The sequence below is a fragment of the Macaca mulatta genome, chromosome 11 (assembly GCF_049350105.2).
Source record: "Macaca mulatta isolate MMU2019108-1 chromosome 11, T2T-MMU8v2.0, whole genome shotgun sequence".
Classification (NCBI taxonomy): domain Eukaryota; kingdom Metazoa; phylum Chordata; class Mammalia; order Primates; family Cercopithecidae; genus Macaca; species Macaca mulatta.
The window spans coordinates 101,184,536-101,203,733 of record NC_133416.1 but is presented as its reverse complement, the minus strand read 5'-3'; positions in this window follow the sequence as shown (position 1 = coordinate 101,203,733).

Sequence of the window (19,198 nt, the reverse complement as noted above, 5' to 3'; positions counted from 1 at the left end):
TGTATACGGCATGTAGTTGAGTCTTGTCTTTTTATTTGTTTGAAAACATCTGTGCTCCCATTTTGCCTATGTCAGAGCTACCAGACTCCTTTTACTTGTTGTCCACTATCATCTCCATTTCACAATAGCTTTAGACATGGTGTTTTCCATTTTCTCTTCCAAATAATCAGTCCCCTCAGGCAGATATGTGGGGTTGATCCTATGGCCTGCCTTTCTCTCCGGGAAGAAACCCGGTGCCACTCAAAAGGAGTTTGGGGTTGGGACCTGCTTTTCCCTGGGTGACATTCCCACTCTATAATGGGCTTTGAGGAGGACTGGCAGTCCCTGGTCTTCTTGGCTTGCCCATCTCAGCGTGAAACCTCCACCCTATGAGCTGGCTGGAGTGTACGTGTTTGGAGTCCCAGTACTCTTGGGTGCCGCACTTGGGGCAGAGCTTCCACACTACTGGTGGCGGTGCATGATGGGTGAAGCAAGACCTGTTCCTCTTGGCCATGTCTACCAGGAATAGAGCTCTTGCAACACAGGGCTGGGATGGATGAAAAAAATGTCAGTAGCCTGCCCTTCTGAGGGTAAAACGGTAGCCCCAGCCTGGGAACTTAAGGGAGAGGAAGGTCCCCTCTTCATTTTCTTAGTTGCACATTCTCAGGGTAGAGCTTCCATAACACAGACCTGAGGAGAGGTGAGGAAATGGAATGAGCAGATCATGGTTCAAGTGCCACAGACTGTCAGTGTTCTTACCAATATTTAGTAGATTTTCTTGAATAAATACTTCTTCATGTGTTGTATGTTGTATGTCTTTAGGACAATTTCCAGAGACTTGGAATGATTTTTTAAAAAATACTTTTCACCAGTTAAATTGCTATTTTACTTGGGAGAGGGCCTGGGAAGTCCTGCTCCCATCTCTAAATCATTCATTATTTCTGATGAACCATTTTCAGTGACTCTTGTCTTTATTTCCATGTATAAAATGTGTCTTTTATCGGGCTGTTCTAAAGATTTTTTTCTTTATCCTTGGTTTTCAGCAATTTGTCAATTATGTGCCTAGATATGAATTTCTATTTTTTTTCTGTTTGAGGTGTACTGGGCTTCTTAGATTCATAAATTGATATTATTATTCAAATTTGGAAAATTTTCAGCCAAGTCTCCTTAAATATTTTTTGCCTCATTAATTCTCTTTTCTCCTGAATAACACATATGTTAGATTGCTTATTATTTCCCTATTGGTAAGGAAGGCTCTGTTCATTTCTTTTCAAATGTTCTTCTCCTTCAGTTGGTGATTTTCATTGGCTTTTCTTCAAGTTCTCTGATCTTTCCTTCTATTGTTTTCAAACTGATGTTGATCCCATCCATAATTTTTTCAGGTATTGTATTTTTTATTTCAGATATTGTATTTTTCAGTTCTGAGATTGCATTTTTTTAGTTCTGATTTCCATTTGGTTCTTTTCAGCATTTTCATCTCTTTCCTGAAATCCTCGTGTCTCCACACATTACACCTATTGTTTCCTGTAAATTCTGTAACATATTTACAATAGTAATTTTAAAGTCCTTATATGTTAATTACAATACCTGCTTTGTTTGTGGGTATCTTTTTTTTCTGGAGTTTCTCTCTCTCTTTCTACTATTGTCATATATTTCTGCTTCTTTACATGTCTGGTAATTTTTATTGTATGCTGGACAATGTAGAAACTCTAAATTCTGTCATTTTCATCAGATTAGTATTTGGTTTTGTTCTAGTAGGCAGGTAAATTTCTTGTGGATAACCTTAATCCTGTGTAGGCTTATTTCCAGGCTTTATTAAGCTAGTTATATTTAATTTTTGCTCTTACTCCTAGGATATAACTCTGAGTTTTGGGATATGATCCTCATATCTAGGGCATGATGCTTCTGGCATACTGATGGAATTCAAGAGATGTTTATCAAGCCCCACTAATTTGGTGAGATTTTAACTTCAAACTGTATCTCTCCAGTACTAGGCAGCTGCTGAAATCTCTGCTTAGCCTTCCAGCTGATGTTTTCTGCTATGCTCTTTGGAGTCTTGCCCTGCACATTTGTGGTTAAAGAGTCAGCCAAGGTTTTGAGAAGATTTTGTACATAATTCTGGGACCTCCCCGTTCTATTACTCCTAACCTCCTGGGATCCCCCAACAACCCACTTCAATTTCCAGTTGCTCTGGCAGCGCTGTACTCAAGCCTCTAATTCTTTAGTTGAATAAGTACTTGTTCTGTAGGTGGTGGATGTCTTCAGGTAAAAAACCAGTTAAATATGTATTATATCTCCTCCAGTTTGTGCCTATTTTTGGTCCTTCTTGTGTGTGTGTGTGTGTGTGTGTGTGTGTGTGAGAGAGAGAGAGAGAGAGACACACACACACAGAGAGAGGGAGAGAGGGAGAGAGAGAGAGAGACAGAATGAGTTCATAAGCAGTGGAAGGTTTAGTCTGATACTAACTACTCTGCCATTACTCTAAGCTGGAAGCCTTTATATTTTTTAAACATTAATGAAATTATACCATATATTCTATTTTATAACATTTTGGTAAAAAGTTGAACAACATATTTTAGATATCATTGTATACATATATTTTAATTGACTTTATGTCTTTTGCCTGATATATGGTGTTCCATATGTCAATAAAAGGCTGTAAAACAAGGATAAATTATAAATGGAGTTATAGGTTATGAATTAGGTCTCTTTCAATGTTGTTTGAGAGATATTAAATTAGTTTCTTTTGAATGAATCTCCTTATAAGAGCGGACCACAAAAGACTAGTTATATTTCGGTCTGTAGCACCATGAATTGAAATAATCCTCTATAATGAACATTTTGGTTGTGTTCAGTTTTCGCTATTACAAGCAATGATGCAATGAACATCCTTGTACATCACTTTTCAGTCTTTCCTGCAGGATTATTTGTAGGAGTTGAAATGTTGAGTCAAACTAAATCCACATTTATAATTTTAATAAAGAGTTACCAATTACTATTTAATAATTCTATACTCTCCAACAGTAAATGAAATTGCCTATTTCTTCACAATTTTAACAATATTGGATGTTTTCAACCTTTAAATCTTTCCCATAAACACAAACATGCTCAGAGCATTTTTAAAAAGAGAAATTGTCAAGTCCTCTTTTGCTGTTCTTAATCCTAATTCTGAGCTATTTTAAATTTCTCTTTCTAATTTCCTAACATTGTGACTCAGTCTTAGAATTGGAAAATCAATTTTGGCTCTGGACTCCCCACTCAAAAACAATTTGGATTCTATGTCCAGGCATACTGTTTCTGATGAAGCATCATTCCCAGTTCAACCTGGTCTAGGGTTTTATTTCCTAGTGTTCTTCTACCATGGGTATTCACAGTTTACCTCATTCCTTTCACATTCCCTCGTTTACTTTTGAAATTTACTGCATTCCCTAAAATAGACAGTTTTATCTTTGTAAATTAGGCCATTACAATTTCAGTTGAACCATATCCCTGTAATAATTGGTTGAAAAGTATTTTGTCAGTAAGAAATGTTCTAATATGCCTCAAGAATTACTGCTGTAGCTTCCTTAGCTTCCTTACTTAAAAAAAAGTAATCATTAAGAGAGCAAATTACATATTGGAACATTTTGTCAGTAAAATATATATGTTGATCTTGGACTTCCAAGTTTAAAAAATATATATATTTTAAAGTAATTTAAGAAAATTTCAAACTGAAAGTCATTGTGAGATAAAAGTTCCTATCAAGTGTCCAGCAAAATTAATAAAATATATTAATCAAAACATATAATTGTGAAATTTAAGAATATTGGAATCAAATATATACATATATATGTCAAATACAGCTTAAAGATAGCAGATATTAAACACACATGTCTTCCTGTACTTTTTATGGATCCCCACTAACTAACATATAGGAAGGAAACCCAAGAAGGAAAGGATAATTGGAGGGAAAATGAAAGCCATCAAATGTTGTGAGTTAGAAAACAGAAAGAGGAAAGAAAACTGACCTAGCGGATCTAGGACAGCTACCTATGTCCTAAGTGAGCAAGCTAAGTAGTAGCCCATTTTCTAAAATAGAACCACAAAGTCGCAAGAATTAGAAGTAGCAGGGGTTTATGATTTGGGAGTAAAGGGGAATACAAAAGTCTAGGAGTCAGATAGACACAAATTCAAATCCTCCCCGCTCCCCCGCCCAAATCCTAATGCTTACTTTGTGTGATCAGATAATTAACCCCTTTTTCCCTTAGCAGAAATTTGTGGTTTATACTCCAGAGACAGCAAAAACAGAAGGTCTCTGAAGTGTGGGATACATGGCACAGTTGAGGGCAGCAATCATTTTGAAAGAAGGAGGACTAAATACTAATGTTGAAGCCCTCTGCTACAGCTCATGGCCCTCTTCCATCACTAGGTTCCCAGAAAACTGTGCAGGATCTTAGAAGATTCTTCTCTGAAAACATCTGACAAGTCAAAAGAAAAGATTTAAAGACGCTTGTATTAGGATTATCCAACAAACAGCTCAGCCTGATAATCCTACAAGTGAGCTAATGGTCGTGAAACTCCACCCACAATACAGTCTCATTCAGCTTTTTAGGGCTCCAATTTTAAATATAAATGAACAGCCAACCATCACCTTTTAAAGAAAGCCTCTAACATGAAAGGCCGAGACTAAAAACAAAGAGATTAAAGTAATTTGGAGAAAACATAAATTAGATAAGAAGACAAAAACTATCAGAGAGCTAAGAGAATATATTGTAAATATGAAGCAGGTTTGAAATGGTGCATTCATACAACAGAAGAGTCTTAGCAATTAAAAATATTATGTTATAAATTAAAAATCCAGTAAGAAGGTTGGAAGGAAAATTTGATTAAACCTTCCAAAGGACAATAAAATGACAAAAAATAAGAGAGAAAGGGCAAGGAAATTTAAGGATCAAGCCAGGAAGTCCAATATCCAAACACTATGAGTCATAGAAAGAGATAAAAAGAAAACAGTAAATGGAATCATCAAAAAGTAATTTAAGAAAATTTCAAACTGAAAGTCATTGTGAGATAAAAGTTCCTATCAAGTGTCCAGCAAAATGAATAAAATATATCAGTCAAAACATATCATTGTGAAATTTAAGAATATTGAAATCAAAGAAAAAATTCTAAAGCTTCTAGAGAGTGAAAAATTGGTTAGATTCTAATGAAAAATCAGAATGACCATTAATCTTCTCAATGATAATGCTAGAAGCTAGAAGTAATTCTGCAGAAAAATGAATTTTATAGAATTTTATACCCAGCCAAGCTATCAAATAAAATAACATCTTTTTCAGACATATAAGCTCTCAAACAGCACTCTATGCACCTTTCTAAAGATGCAATTAGAGGAGCTCCTCCACCAAAATAAAAGAGGAAAACAAGAAAGATATTGGAATGCAGGACAGAGGGGATCCCACACAAGAAACAAGTTCAATAAATCCCAGCATGATATTGAGAGAAAATCTTCAGGATAACAGCTATGTAGCAAGTCCACAGGGCAGCTCATCTATATTGGAGAAAGCCAGAATACTGATAAGGATCTAAGATGATGAAATTGATAGAATGCTTGCATATGAACATTTTTGAGAGTTTGGGGATGAATTAATGATAAATGCACAGAAACTAAACAAACAAGAAGAGGAATTCAAGGTAAATCCAAAAGCTGGATAAGGAAAAGTCATCACAGTTCAACATTTATATTGTCATATTAATACCGATCCCACCAAAATTATGGTATAAATATTGGGATAATGAAGGATAAGAAGTGTGTGCCAGGGGAGGCTGGGGGCATTTTCTGACCATCTTGTTATAACTGGGCAGATCCCCAAACCATTTTTTCTTTGTTGGAGGGAAAGATGGTATTAAAGCCTGAACTCAAAGCAATATTTTTGAGATTTACTCACTTTGCCCTGAGTATCTACCATATATACATGTTATTAAACTTCTGTTAGTTTTTCTCTGATTAATCTATCTTTTGTTATGGGGTCAATCTCAACTGAGAACTACAAAAGGGTAGAGAGAAAATTACTTCTCTAAATCGTTTTTCCTCCTCTACATTGTCAACAGAGAACAGAAGGAAACAAGTTCTTGCGAGTGCAAACTGTGCCTGGAAATTCCAACAGTGAAGACACATACAGGCAGGTTTGTGTCTGAAACATTCACCAGGAATCTCAAATATTGGGACAATCACTACTCAAGGAAGTCCTGCATTACAGGGAAGGCCATCCTAGTTGAAGATCTGTTTATTTCACAGACAATGAAGCAGGGGAGGGAATTCTTTGGATTTTTACTTGGGAGCCCAAAATTCAGACTGACCAACAGTGACCTCAGATAATCTTTGCTGGACTTAACAAATTCAGAGGACAGACCATGTCCCAGTCCTGTGGATGACCTAATAAGATTAGCTGTTTGGAAGGCAGGATACATACCTGTCATTGCTAAAGGGCAGGAGGATTATTGCTCAGAGGGTAGAGTAAGCTAATGACATTTCACTGCAGAAATGCTCCATGGGAACAGAATGAAGAGTTTGGGGTGGGAACAGAGAGCAATAAGAATTCTTTAGAGAAGTCCAGAAGGAGCTCATATTTTTTTTGGTCAAATAAAGTCAGAATACTCTCTAGATCACTCAGATACTAAGACAACTTCATAGTGCTGCCCTCGTAATTGTGTGAGAAAGAAAGAAAATTTAAACCATTTATCCAACATCAGTGTCGCCAGCAGTGGGGTATGGGATCCACCTGTCTTCCTTCTCCCAGAGAATCAGCTGTTCCTACATTTTCTCAGGCAAAAAAGGCTATGGATGAAAGGTCATGAATGGAGTGCTTTTCCATCAGCCTTGAGAAAAATACCCTATTAAAAAACCCATGCCAGGCCCTGCCCACAGACTGTCTCAGATGGGATCATATTGGCTGTTTACTAAATACCACAGGGCAGTAACTGCAACCTCACTTTGCTCTGCTGTTTTGTAGGACTTTGATGGCTGGTGGCAGGCAGGACCTATTAAAGATTGTCTATTTTATTAATGTCACTCATTTGTTCTCTATAATGATAATGGGAGATAGATACACTAAAAATCCAGCTGGTGGGCTGGGCACATGCTGATATGCAGCTGACATCACCTTTCTGAGGCCCTGGACAATACTTCAGGGGTTCATTTAAATAACAACTCATAGAGTCCTAAGTTTTGGCACTGCTATGTATTTTAGCCAAATGACCTTGGCTGAGTTAGTTAGCTTCCTTGAGCATCAGTTTCTGGCCTGTAAAGTAAAGGAAAAAAAGCTGAAACTCTGAATCTCAAAATGGCTCCTGGCTCCTAAGATTGTCAGAGGATTAAATGACACAATGTACTTGAAATCCCCTTCCATGTGCCAGGAGCCATTTTGAAGTATAATAAATGCTTCATCATTGCTGCTTCCTTTCTTTTGTCTCCCCTTCCCTGCCTCTCTGTGCTCACTGCACATGAGTGTGTTGTTCCTGCAGAATGAGTTCATTGAGACAGAACAGAATTTAGTTAATTGGACATGTTCTAGCATTGCCCTAAATAAATACAGTCAGCCCTCTACATCCGTGGGTTCCACATCCCCAGATTCAACCGACTGTGAATCAAAAATATTCTGAAAAAAAAAAAAACAAAAACCACAATACAACAATAACAATAATACAAAGAAAAAACAAGACAGTATAACAACTGTTTACATAGCATACATTGTATTAGGTATTGTAAGTAACCTACAGACGATTTAAAGTATACAGGAGGATAGCCTGGCATGGTAACTCACATAATTCCAGCACTTTGAGAGGCCCAGATGGGAGGACTGCTTGAGTTCAAGACCAGCCTGGGCAACACAGTCATGTCTATAAAAAATGTTTAAAAATCAGCCAGGCATGGTGGCATGCGCCTGTAGTCCTAGCTACTAGGGAGGCCAAGGCAGAAGGATCCCCTGAGCCGAGGAGGTTGAGACTACAGTGACCTGGGAACACTCCACTATACTCTAGCTTGGGCATCAGAGTGAGATCCTGTCTCAAAATAAATAAATAAAGTATACAAGAGGATGTGGTAGGTTATATGGCAATACTACATCATTTTATACAAGGGAATTGAGCATCCATGGGTTTTGCTTTCTGCAGAGGCCTTGGAATGAGTCTGCTGTGGATACCAAGGGAGGACTGCACCAGTAGCAGTTCCTGTGCAGCCTGTAACTAGGTGGGGGGTGGGGAGCGGGGAAGGTGATACATGGGGCATCACCCTAAGCTATCTGTTATGAAAAGCTTTTCTGTGCTAACCATAGAAGACCTCTTCACTGGAACTTGGGACGTTTTGCTTTAGCATCTACTGCTACTCCAGGGAACAGCTGAGTACCAAGGATGTAAGCGTTGGAACACTATAGTCCAGGATTTGTTGATTCACTCTTTCAGCAAACATTGCAAACCTGAGTACAAGCCAGGCACCACTCATTCATTTCTTTATTCATCATCAAATATTTCTATAACATTTATTCTGTGCCTGACACTGTTCTAAGCACTCAACAAATATACTGTCAATGCCTCCTTTAATGGTGTTATGAAGTTGGTTCTATGATCATGTGTGTTTCAGAGGTAGGGACAGAGAAGCACAGAGAAGTTATGTAACTTGCGTAAGCAATGTGTAAGATTTTTTGACTCAGTGACAGTAGTGTTTACAGTTCTCCATCACTTGCCCTGTACTGAGGGGTACGCATACGTTTTTGTGTTTATGCTTTCCTTCATTCACTGAGACCTTCGTTAATCATGACTTCATGTGCCAGACACTGCATTGGGAAAGAAGGGGACACAAGACACAGGTGGGCCCTCAGAGAGCTACATTTCAAGGAGGCAAAAGCCAAGTGACCCTCACTTTTATCCTTGACTTTGGAAGCAACAAAGAGAATTGACTCAGGTCAAGAATGCTGTCATTGTCATTGGGATAGGCTACTTTAAATAAAATAAATGATGTTATGGGGCAGTAAACATGTGGCCTTTGCCCTTATATGGCTCATGCTAAGGAGTCTATGTGGTGTACATGTGCAGACCTTCCTGGTTCAGAAGAGAAAATCTGTGTGAGGCTAATGTTCCCATCAAAATCCAACAGGAGGCTGGGCACAGTGGCTCATGCCTGTAATCCCAGCACTTCAGGAGGCCGAGGATGGAGGATCGCTTAAGGCCAGGAGTTCAAGATCAGCCTAAGCAGCATAGTGAAATCTCATCTCTACAAAAAATATAAAAATTAGCCAGGCACGGTGACACACATCTGTAATCCTTGCCACTTGGGAGGTGAGGTGGGAGGATAGCTTGAGCCTGGGACTTCGAGGCTGTAGTAAGCTATGACTGTGCCTGCCTGGGGAACAAAGCAAGACCTTGTCTCTATATAAAAATAAATAAATACATAAATAAAATCTAACTGGGTATGTGGCCATAGCTCCAGTGTTTCCCGACTTCACATGTGTATCATTAATTAAGAATAGTTTGTATTAGGTGTTAGGTATTTATTTTTATGTGTACTGTAAAATATATAAATAACATCGACCCATCATTTCAAGTATACTGCTATTTGGAATAAAAACAAAAAAATTTAAGTGAATTAATTCAAAGAAAAATATTAAACTAATAATGGCACAGGTGGTACTGTAGATATTGAAAATTAGCAAAGTGGTACTCATATGAAGCATACGGCAGAGCTTATTGGGGGTGTTACTGGTATTTCGGGTGGGGCAACTCTTCATTCTGTAGTATTATCCTAAGCCCCTGCCTATCACATGGCAGTAATGCTACCCCGAACCCTGGCTAATGCGTGGTGACAGCTTCACATGCACACACACACACAAATGCCTCCACACATTTTCAAAGGCCACAAAGTACAGGCCTGGGGGGGTTTGGTATCCCCTCTGACTGGGAACTATTGCTAAACGGAAGCTAAAGACTTGTCAGATGCCTCACTGGGAAAACAAACAAGCTATGTTCGGGTATTTTTGAAGTAGAATGAAGGGAAGATAAAACTCAAGTTCAATTACCAAGTGGCTCAGTGGGGGGAGGCACCACAGTGAGCAAATGAGAACTGAAATGAGAAGACAGCAAAGGGATGAGAAGTCCTGGCAAATGTGGGGACAGACCGCAGAGGCCTGGGGCTATAGACAGAGCTTTCCTGGTTTGAAGTTGCTGTTACAGGGCAAGACCAGTTCCTTCCTGCTTGTCTTACAGGTGCCACTTGGCATCTGACAACGACCAGAGACAATACCCACTGCCTGCTGAGGAACAGGCAATACAACCACTGCTTGAACAGAAATGCAGTATGATACCAAGCCAGGGGATATTTTGCAAGGATATAAGTCATATGATGAAAAATGTAACCGATTTAGTAATCATTCAAGAAGGAAAAGAAGGTTCCAGAAAACAATGGGTCTCTTTCCATATGCCCCATAATATGCCACTAACAGTGAACATGAATTGTGGGGGCAGGATAATAAATCAATGTTTTTTGCGTACCACCCAAGATACTGTTCATAACCTTTTAAAACTCTTGGTTATTACTGGCTCCCTTGACCCACTAGTTTTCCCATTACACCCCAAGGTTGAGTGTTCTCTACCTCAATGTGTCTGTGGGACAAATCTTTCCAAAGATGTTAATAGGTGGTGTCATGGAAGAGAAGTTTTCAATGCCAAATACATTTGGGAAATACTGCACACTTCTGATGTGGAGATTCACAGTTCACACTGGCAGTTTAAAAGTGTTGAGATTTCTTCTGTTCCCTTGGTAGTCTAAAGGGTGAAATCCAAACTCTTGGCCTGGTTTTAAAAATTAGCTGACTTACCCCACCTTACTTAACAGATGTAATTTTCATGAGAGGCAGACTCACAACAACAGTTCCTCCTCCTAGGCATCTTATCCATCTTCACTCCTGGGCCCTCTCTCATCTTCCCCTCCCCTAGCACACCTTTCCCAGGCTTTCCACTTAGTCCGTACTGCTGTCAAGCTCCAGCTCAAGATTCATCTCCTTAACTCCCATTCCCTAGAGCGAACTTTCTCTCTACTGTGAAACTGCACCTACACAAGGTGGTGTCATGTCATTCTGATTACTTCAATGTTGCCTTGGAATTATCCTCGGGGTGTATGATAAAGGTAGTTTGTAAGCAGCTTTGCCTATTTTCAACTTCTCATGGGAGCCTATTATTGCAGCATGGGCTGTGTACAAAAAAACAATGCTGGAAACATTTCCTGGTGGACGTGCTGACGGCTAGCTTTGTTCCTTTGTAAGACCACTTAGATTCTCTGTGGAGAAGGAAAGCGATTTAATGGACTCACAGTTCCACATGGCTGAGGAGGCCTCACAAAGGCACAGTGGAAGGCAAAGGAGAAACACAGGCTCTCTTACATGGTGGCAGGTATGGGGGAAACCGACCCCATGAGTCAAGGATGTCCACCTGGCCCTGCCCTTGACACCCGGGGATTATTACAATTCAAGGTGAGGTTTGGGTGGGAACACAGCCAAACCATATCACCCTGTCTTTAAAAAAGAGAGAAAAGAAAATATATTCAGAACCTGACCACTGCTCACCACCTCAATGCACAAGCTATGTTCCCCTGGAAGCTGAGTCTGAGATGGAGCTGAGTGGGCAGGGAGTTTATTACGGGGTACTCTTGGGATCAATGCCTGTAAGAAGGGAGAAGTTGGGCTGTGAGGAAGCCCAAGGAAGCACAAGGAAGGTCTGAGCGGACTCCTTGGGGAGCTCTGAACTGGGATGGCCCTTAGGAGTTGTCCTGAGTGGAGGTACAGGGCCAGGCCTTTGTAGCCCTCATTAACAAGCCTCCAGGCAGGGGAAGTGTCACTGGGCAAGGCAGCTGTCTTTAGCAGAGGCGATTCTTGAAGAGGGCTGACAGCCAAAAGCCATTAGCTGGAGCTTCCCGGCTGCTGGAGGAATAAATGTTTAATTCCCAAATGAGACCTAAGCAGCCTCCACCACACTTCACCATGGCCATCTTGATCCGAGCTCCCATCTTCTCAAGAGCAATGCAACAGCTCCTCACTGGTCTGACTGCTTCAATCCTCTTATCACATAAGCTAGGGTAATCCTCTGAAAATATGTTAGGTGATGTTCCGTCTCTGCTCAAAGTCATCATGTCAGTACCTTCCTGCTTCAACCTGAGTAACATCCAAAGTCATCACAGTTGTCTGTACGACTCTACAGCCTCTGCTCCCTCAGCTGTCGACCCTCAGCCACTACCCTTCCCCTCTTTATAACGGCACCCGAGAGACTCTGAACTCCTTGCTGTTCTTTGAAAATCTTGGCAAGTTCAGTTAAAAGACAAATTTACGCATATTAAAATTTCATGAGTTTATTTGAGCTTTGAATGATTCAGGAATCCGGCAGCACCAGACCACAGGCAGCTCAGCGCAGCGCTCAGAGGGGGAGGAGGGCAGGGGCCTTTTATAAGGTGATCATGGAAGCAAGACAAAGAAAATATTTGATTGGTTAAAGCAGAAAGTCCCTGGTGAGAGGTCAGTTTCTCATTGGTAAAGTCCGTAGTTAGAAGTTAGCTGGCAGTTTCTGATTGGTTACGCTTGTTTCATTTTACTGTTTACGTTGAGTTGGTTTTCCATTTGCTTAGGAAGGAACCCAGGGTGCTGAAGGTGGCTCAGCTAAATGGCCTCCCGATTAATTATTTGAACAGTTCCCATCTCAGGGTTTTCCCATTTTACTGTTCCCTCTGCCCGAAATGTTCTTTCAGGCGTCAGCACTGCTCCCTCGCTCGGGTTTTTACTCCTGTCACCTTCTTGTGGGGGTCTTCTCTGGCTAACCTGTTGGAAACAGTACTGCTCCTTCCCATGGCTCTCCCTGCGCTTTGCTGCATTCTCTTTCTCCATAGCAAGGGGCTCAAGGGGAGAAATTACGGACTGTCACATTGACTGCTATATCCCCACCACCTATATTCATGCCTGGCAATGGCAGGTGCTCAAAAAGTACATTTTGAATGAATTTCTATAAGTTACAGAAAAAGGTTCCATGATTGGTCCAAATTGAAAATTGGTCCATGATTCTCTAGGAAAGTAAGAGGAGCTATGTTTCCCTTCCTGTTGTTTAGCTTTGGTCAGACAGGCCATTTGTTTTTCCTTACTCAAATTAAATAAGGAGTTAGCTTAAGTATCTCTTATAGAACAAGCAAACAGTTAAGATATCAGAATTCTGATATTATCTCATACCTAAACCTTATAAAAACTTTTTTTCTTTTTTTTTTTTTCAAATTTGCTTTGACCTCTTAAAAGAATTTTGACACTGTTAAACTTTCTGTAAGGCTTTTGTTCCCTAAAAGCAGTGATGCTTAAGAAATCCCCTACTGGGCCAAATACAGTGGCTCTTGTCTGTAACACCAGTACTATGGGAGGCCAAGGCAGGAGGATGACTTGAGCCCAGGAGCTTGAGATCAGCCTAGGCAACACAGGTAGACCCCATCTCCACAACAACAACAACAAAATTAGCTTGTCGTGGTGGTGCACCTGTTGTTCTGTAGTGTCAGCTACTTGAGAGGCTGAGATAGATCACTTGTGCCCAGGAGGCTGAGGTTGCATGCAGTGAGCCATGATTACACCACTGCACTCCAGCTGGGGAGACAGAGCGAGACCCTGTCTCTTAAAGAAAAAAAAAAAAGAGAGAGAGAGAGAGAGAAAGAAATCTCCTACCCTTTTATGTTTCAAAAGAAACAACCATCCCCACAAAGGACAACCCAGCCCTGGAATATTCTGTGATAAGACCCACCTTCATCCTTCCCCAAGGCTTCCATGAGGAATCATGGGAGACCAGGACCCCTTCCTTTCCTTTGAGTTATTCTTCATTAATAAATGTTCTCCCTATTGCAACGGCATGAATAAAATCATATCCTTAATTGTCCAGTGCATTTTGTGTTTCACAGTTTGATGCCAACACTTGGATATAACTGGACCTCACCTTCCAATTCCCAGTTACTTCACACAGGTAAGGAGGCCTTAGGTCATCTCTAAGTTGTTCAGTGGGAGGGAGCAGAAAATTGGTGATTCCTTTCCTCCCCATCATAAGGATCATGGCCAACACCCTATAACAAAAGACAGGTTAACCGGAAAAAAAATAACAAGTGTATTTGATCATAGTTTTTTGTTTTTTTTTTGAGACGGAGTCTCGCGCTGTCGCCCAGGCTGGAGTGCAGTGGCCGGATCTCAGCTCACTGCAAGCTCCGCCTCCCGGGTTCACGTCATTCTCCTCCCTGAGCCTCCCGAGTACCTGGGACTACAGGCGCCCGTCACCTCGCCCGGCTAGTTTTTTGTATTTTTTTTTTTAGTAGAGACGGGGTTTCACCGTGTTAGCCAGGATGGTCTCGATCTCCTGACCTCGTGATCCGCCCGCCTCGGCCTCCCAAAGTGCTGGGATTACAGGCTTCAGCCACCGCGCCCGGCCCTTTTTTATATTTTTAATAGACACGGGGTTTCACCATGTCAGCCAGGATGGTCTCGATTTCCTGACCTCGTGATCCACCCGCCTCGGCCTCCCAAAGTGCTGGGATTACAGGCGTGAGCCAACGCGCCCGGCCAGTTTTTTTAAAAACAATTTCATTTTAAAAAATGAAAGCACTTACACTGACCCTAAAAATATAAATATAGCAAAAATATAAATATAGTAACTGGGTGTGTAAAACACTCATTTGCACACACAATCAGGCATTTATGGAAGCATATGCCCCATTGTGCATGTAAAGACAGGTTTCATTTGCACTTTATTGCTTCAAACAATGAACAGCTTCTTTGATCATAGTTTTACATGACAGTTGAGCCTTCAGAATGAAGACCCAGAGATACAGGAGAAGCTATCTAATTTTATGCTTAGGTTTGATGAAGCAGGGACGGTCATGTGGAAATGTGATTGGACAAAAAAGGGTATGATCTAATGGAAATAGATTGCGTGGGGAAACCTACCAAGGCCTGGCTGTTCAGCTTCTTCTTGGCCTCTCCGTGCAGCATTCCTTCCTCCCAGGTATGGGGTAGGACCCCTCTGGGATGGGGGTCTTAGTTTCTTTATGGCTAAGTGTTACACAGAAGAATGGTGGAAGGTTAGAATAATATTTCTAGGTTTTATGGCTGGCTTTGGGGAAAAGGAGTTCTTGTTTCTATGACCCATCTTGGGGAAGAGGGATCACAGTTTCTATGGTTTATCTCAGGGGAGAATGAGGGGTGAGAGACAGGGCGGGGGGCGCAGAAGAAGGTCAGAAAGAGACTTTGCTTCTGAGGCTACTTTGGAGGCTTTCATTTTGGGGTATTGTTTTCTGAGTCCCAATAGTGGCAATGATGTTCATTTTCAACAAAAGGGAGGACTGACAATGTGGAACTTAATCTAAGTCTTATACTCTAAAAAGTAGAGATGTTAAGAAATCTTCTGCCCTTTTGGGTTGTAGGAACTGGCTAATTGCCAAGGGCCATGCAGGTTTTGCATATTCTGAAGTAAGAGCCACCTCCATCCTTCCTCATGCTCCCTTAAGACTCTCTTTGTCTCCATAAAAGCCAGGCTCATTCCTTTTCTTTGAGGTATTTCTTATTAACGAATGTCCCCCTATTGCAATAGCCTGAATAAAAATCATATCCTAATTTACTGGTGTATTTTGTCTTTCATAAGGGGGGGATTTGTGTTGGGAGGGTTTATTTATAGCCTTAAAGCGTCTGTTGGAAAATCAGCAGCTGACAATAGTGAGTGACAAAAGAACTCTTGACAATAGATAACAGACAGCCAAAGGGTCTGCTCCCTCAGCAGAAAGCCAGCATGAAGCTCAGTTTCAGAGCAGGGAATAATTATTACTTCCAGAGGCTGACAGAAACTTGACTCAAGCAGATGGTTGGACAAAAATATATTGTTGGAAGAAATTTCCCAGCATAAAAAGTAAATGTCACTCTATATAATTTGCCCATGAAATCAACTATCTCCAATGTGCTAGCCACAAAAGACTCAGTCCTTCCCTGTCTGGGGGCTCTGGTTATAAAGAGATGGGGTGGAGGCAGAAGTCCCTGGAAGATGGAGACTGTCATACATCACATGTCTACAAGCTCTTGCTCCCCTTCTTGCCATATGATCTCTGAACAGGGCAGCTCCCCTCTGCCTTCTTCCATCACAAGTGGAAGTAGCCCAAGGCTTTCACCAGATGCCCAGTCTTTAGTCAGCAGATTCGTGAGCCAAATAAACCCTTTGTAAATTACCCAGTCTCAGGTATTCCTACGTAGCAACACTAAATGGACTAAGATAAACCACTACCTACTATTTATATTCAAAGAAATATTCCCTAGACAGACACCGTCATTCTTGGGCAGGGCACATACCAGGACCACCAAATTCATCAGCAGTCTATAACTGGGCTTACTTACAGCATTTGTAGTTATTTGCTGTCCTTGGATTAGCAACGAGCTGATGAGTCGTGAAGACATTGATATTGGCCAAGCCCTCACAAAATTGATTCATCTTCTAGAAGCTGACAAGTAGGAGGTTATATGTCACCAAAAGAAAGACTAGTAACTACTTGATCAAATCCAACCCATTTTATATTTCCTCCAAATATTCTCCATTAAGAATGTAATTTGACATAAAAAACAGGCCTGCTTAGAGATAGAATATGAAAATGAAATGGAAATATATGAGTATTGCAAGATGTTGGGTTTGTTTTTACTTTTTAAGTGCTCAAACCTGGATTTCATAACCTATGCTTTGAATTAGCAATAGCTATCAGAATTATTGCCATATATTTTGCATAAGTTTAACAGACAAGGCTTAATTGGCTCACTGAACTGTGTCTTTGTGAGACTTTAATTTTCCTGTAAGAACAGTAAATGCCAACAAGATAGACATCCCTGTTCTTCTAAGCTTTGTTTATAGTTCTAGGAAGTAAACAGGCAGTTATTATATTAAAAAAAATTCCCTGTATGCCAGCAACATCTAATTTTAATATGTAGGAGTTTTAGAGGAAAAGGGATAGGGATGTCATAAAAAAGAACCCCAAAATATGCCTAATACCTAGAACTTGAAGTCTGATCTTGATTCCCCTGTGGATTAACAAACCACATGTTTCTCAATGTCACTGTCATCTTGATGTATAGGATATTTGCCACTTAGTTTCTAAAATGCTCTGAGATCACATTTTGGAGGCATATTTATCTTGCATACCCATGGCAAGGAGAGCCATTTGTCAAACTGGATGTAAAATAAATTAAATGGGATTCTGCTGCCCATACACATTAATGCCTCCCAAAGAGACCAGCGTGCTAACTTGGGCAAGACTTACAAAAGCTCAGTTGAAGTATTATCTCTTCTGTGGCCAACTTAATTGCTCCCTCTGTGCTGGCCATGGTTGCTGGTGGTTATAGCTGTCTCCCCAATAGGCTGAGATCCTGAGGGCAGAGACTATGTCTTATTCATCTTTGTATCTCTGGTAACTTGCATAGTGTTTTGTAATCAGCAAGAATTTGCTCAAAGACTGTAAATACTCATTTAAGGGTAGCCAACTGTTAGATCTGAATCCACCCCAACACTGAGTATGCTCTAAAGTGTGCCACAGTTCATAGCCACTTATCTTTAGAGTCCTGATAAAGATATTGAGGGACTATGCAGTTTCTATTTCTATACCACAAACATCTGCAGGAGGTGATTCTACTAGCCTCACACTTCTCAGAGCCCTGGAAGGGTAAAGATTAGAAAAACTGGGCCGGGTGCAGTGGCTCACGTCTGTAATCCCAGCTGGGAGGCTGAGGTGGGCGGATCATGAGGTCAAGAGATCGAGACTATCCTGGCCAATATGGTGAAACCCCATCTCTACCAAAAATGCAAAAATTAGCTGGGCATGGTGGCATACACCTATAGTCAGGCTGAGGCAGGAGAATCGCTTGAGATTGCAGTGAGCCAAAATCACGCCACAGCACTCCAGCCTGGCGACAGAGCAAGACTCTGTCTCAAAAAAGAAAAAAAAAAAAAGAAAAAGAAAAAGAAAAACTCTGATAGCCAAAAGAATTCAACTCAGTGGTTTAACAAAACATCTCTTCCAGGCACTGTTCTAAGTATGTTATACCTTTCATCTCATGGAATCCTCACTGTGACCATAGGTGGGTACTGTTATTGTTTGCATTTTACATGTGGGGAAACTGGCACCCAAAGGTGGAGTAACTTGCCCAAGTGATAGACGCTTAGATAGAGCCTTATTACTTCTCATACCTCTCGCTTCCCAAGAAGCCAGGCAAATGAATCATTTCTCCTCTGCATTCCCATAGACTCGATACTCAGGCACAGGCTTGATTGCATGTTGTTGTAATTAGAGCTTCACGTCTGTCTCATTGGTCAAACAGTGAGTTCCTGGAGAAGAGGAACTGTGTATTTATTAGTAACCTTTTCACCTCCCTGCTTAGCAGAGTGACTGGCATGTAGTAGCCTCTGCTTGAGTGTTTGCTGAATAACTGAATGAGGGGAGGCTCTATCCAAAGCTACCACACCTGGAGAACTCCCCAGAGAAAGGGATGAAGACAGACTCATCCTACTGCCTCAGGACTCTGTGTGTGTGTGTGTGTGTGTGTGTGTGTGTGTGTGTGTGTGTGTGTGTGTGTGTGTGTGTGTACATCCAACAGCAACTTTCACAGTGGGCCACCAAAGCCTAGTGGAACTAACTGGCATTTAAACCAGATACCCTATGTTTTCTAGAGCAAAGGTAGTCAAATTTTTTTGTTTTTTTTAAGACAAAGTTTTGCTCTGTCTCCCAGACTCAAGTGCAGTGGTGCGATCTTGGCTCACTGCAACCTCCGCCTCCTGTGTTCAAGCAGTTCTCCTGCCTCAGCCTCCCAAGTAGCTGAAATTACAGGTGCTGGCCATCACGGCTGGTTAATTTTTGTATTTTTAGTAGAGACAGGGTTTCACAATATTTCCCAGGCTGGTCTTGAACTCCTGGAGCTCAAGTGATCCGCCCCCCTCGGCCTTCCAAAGTGCTGGGATTATAGGGATGGACCACCACATCCATCCCTAAAATATGTTTTTAAAGTTTTTAAAAAGTGTTAAAAAGTCAAAAGTTTTTAAAAGTGTTATTCATACTTTAAGCCCAGCAATTCCACTTCTAGGAGATTATGCTAAGCATCATCATGGCTATATGTCTATATGTTTATGGTCTAGAGGCCATCAACATAAACATATGTGTGGCTGAGCAGGT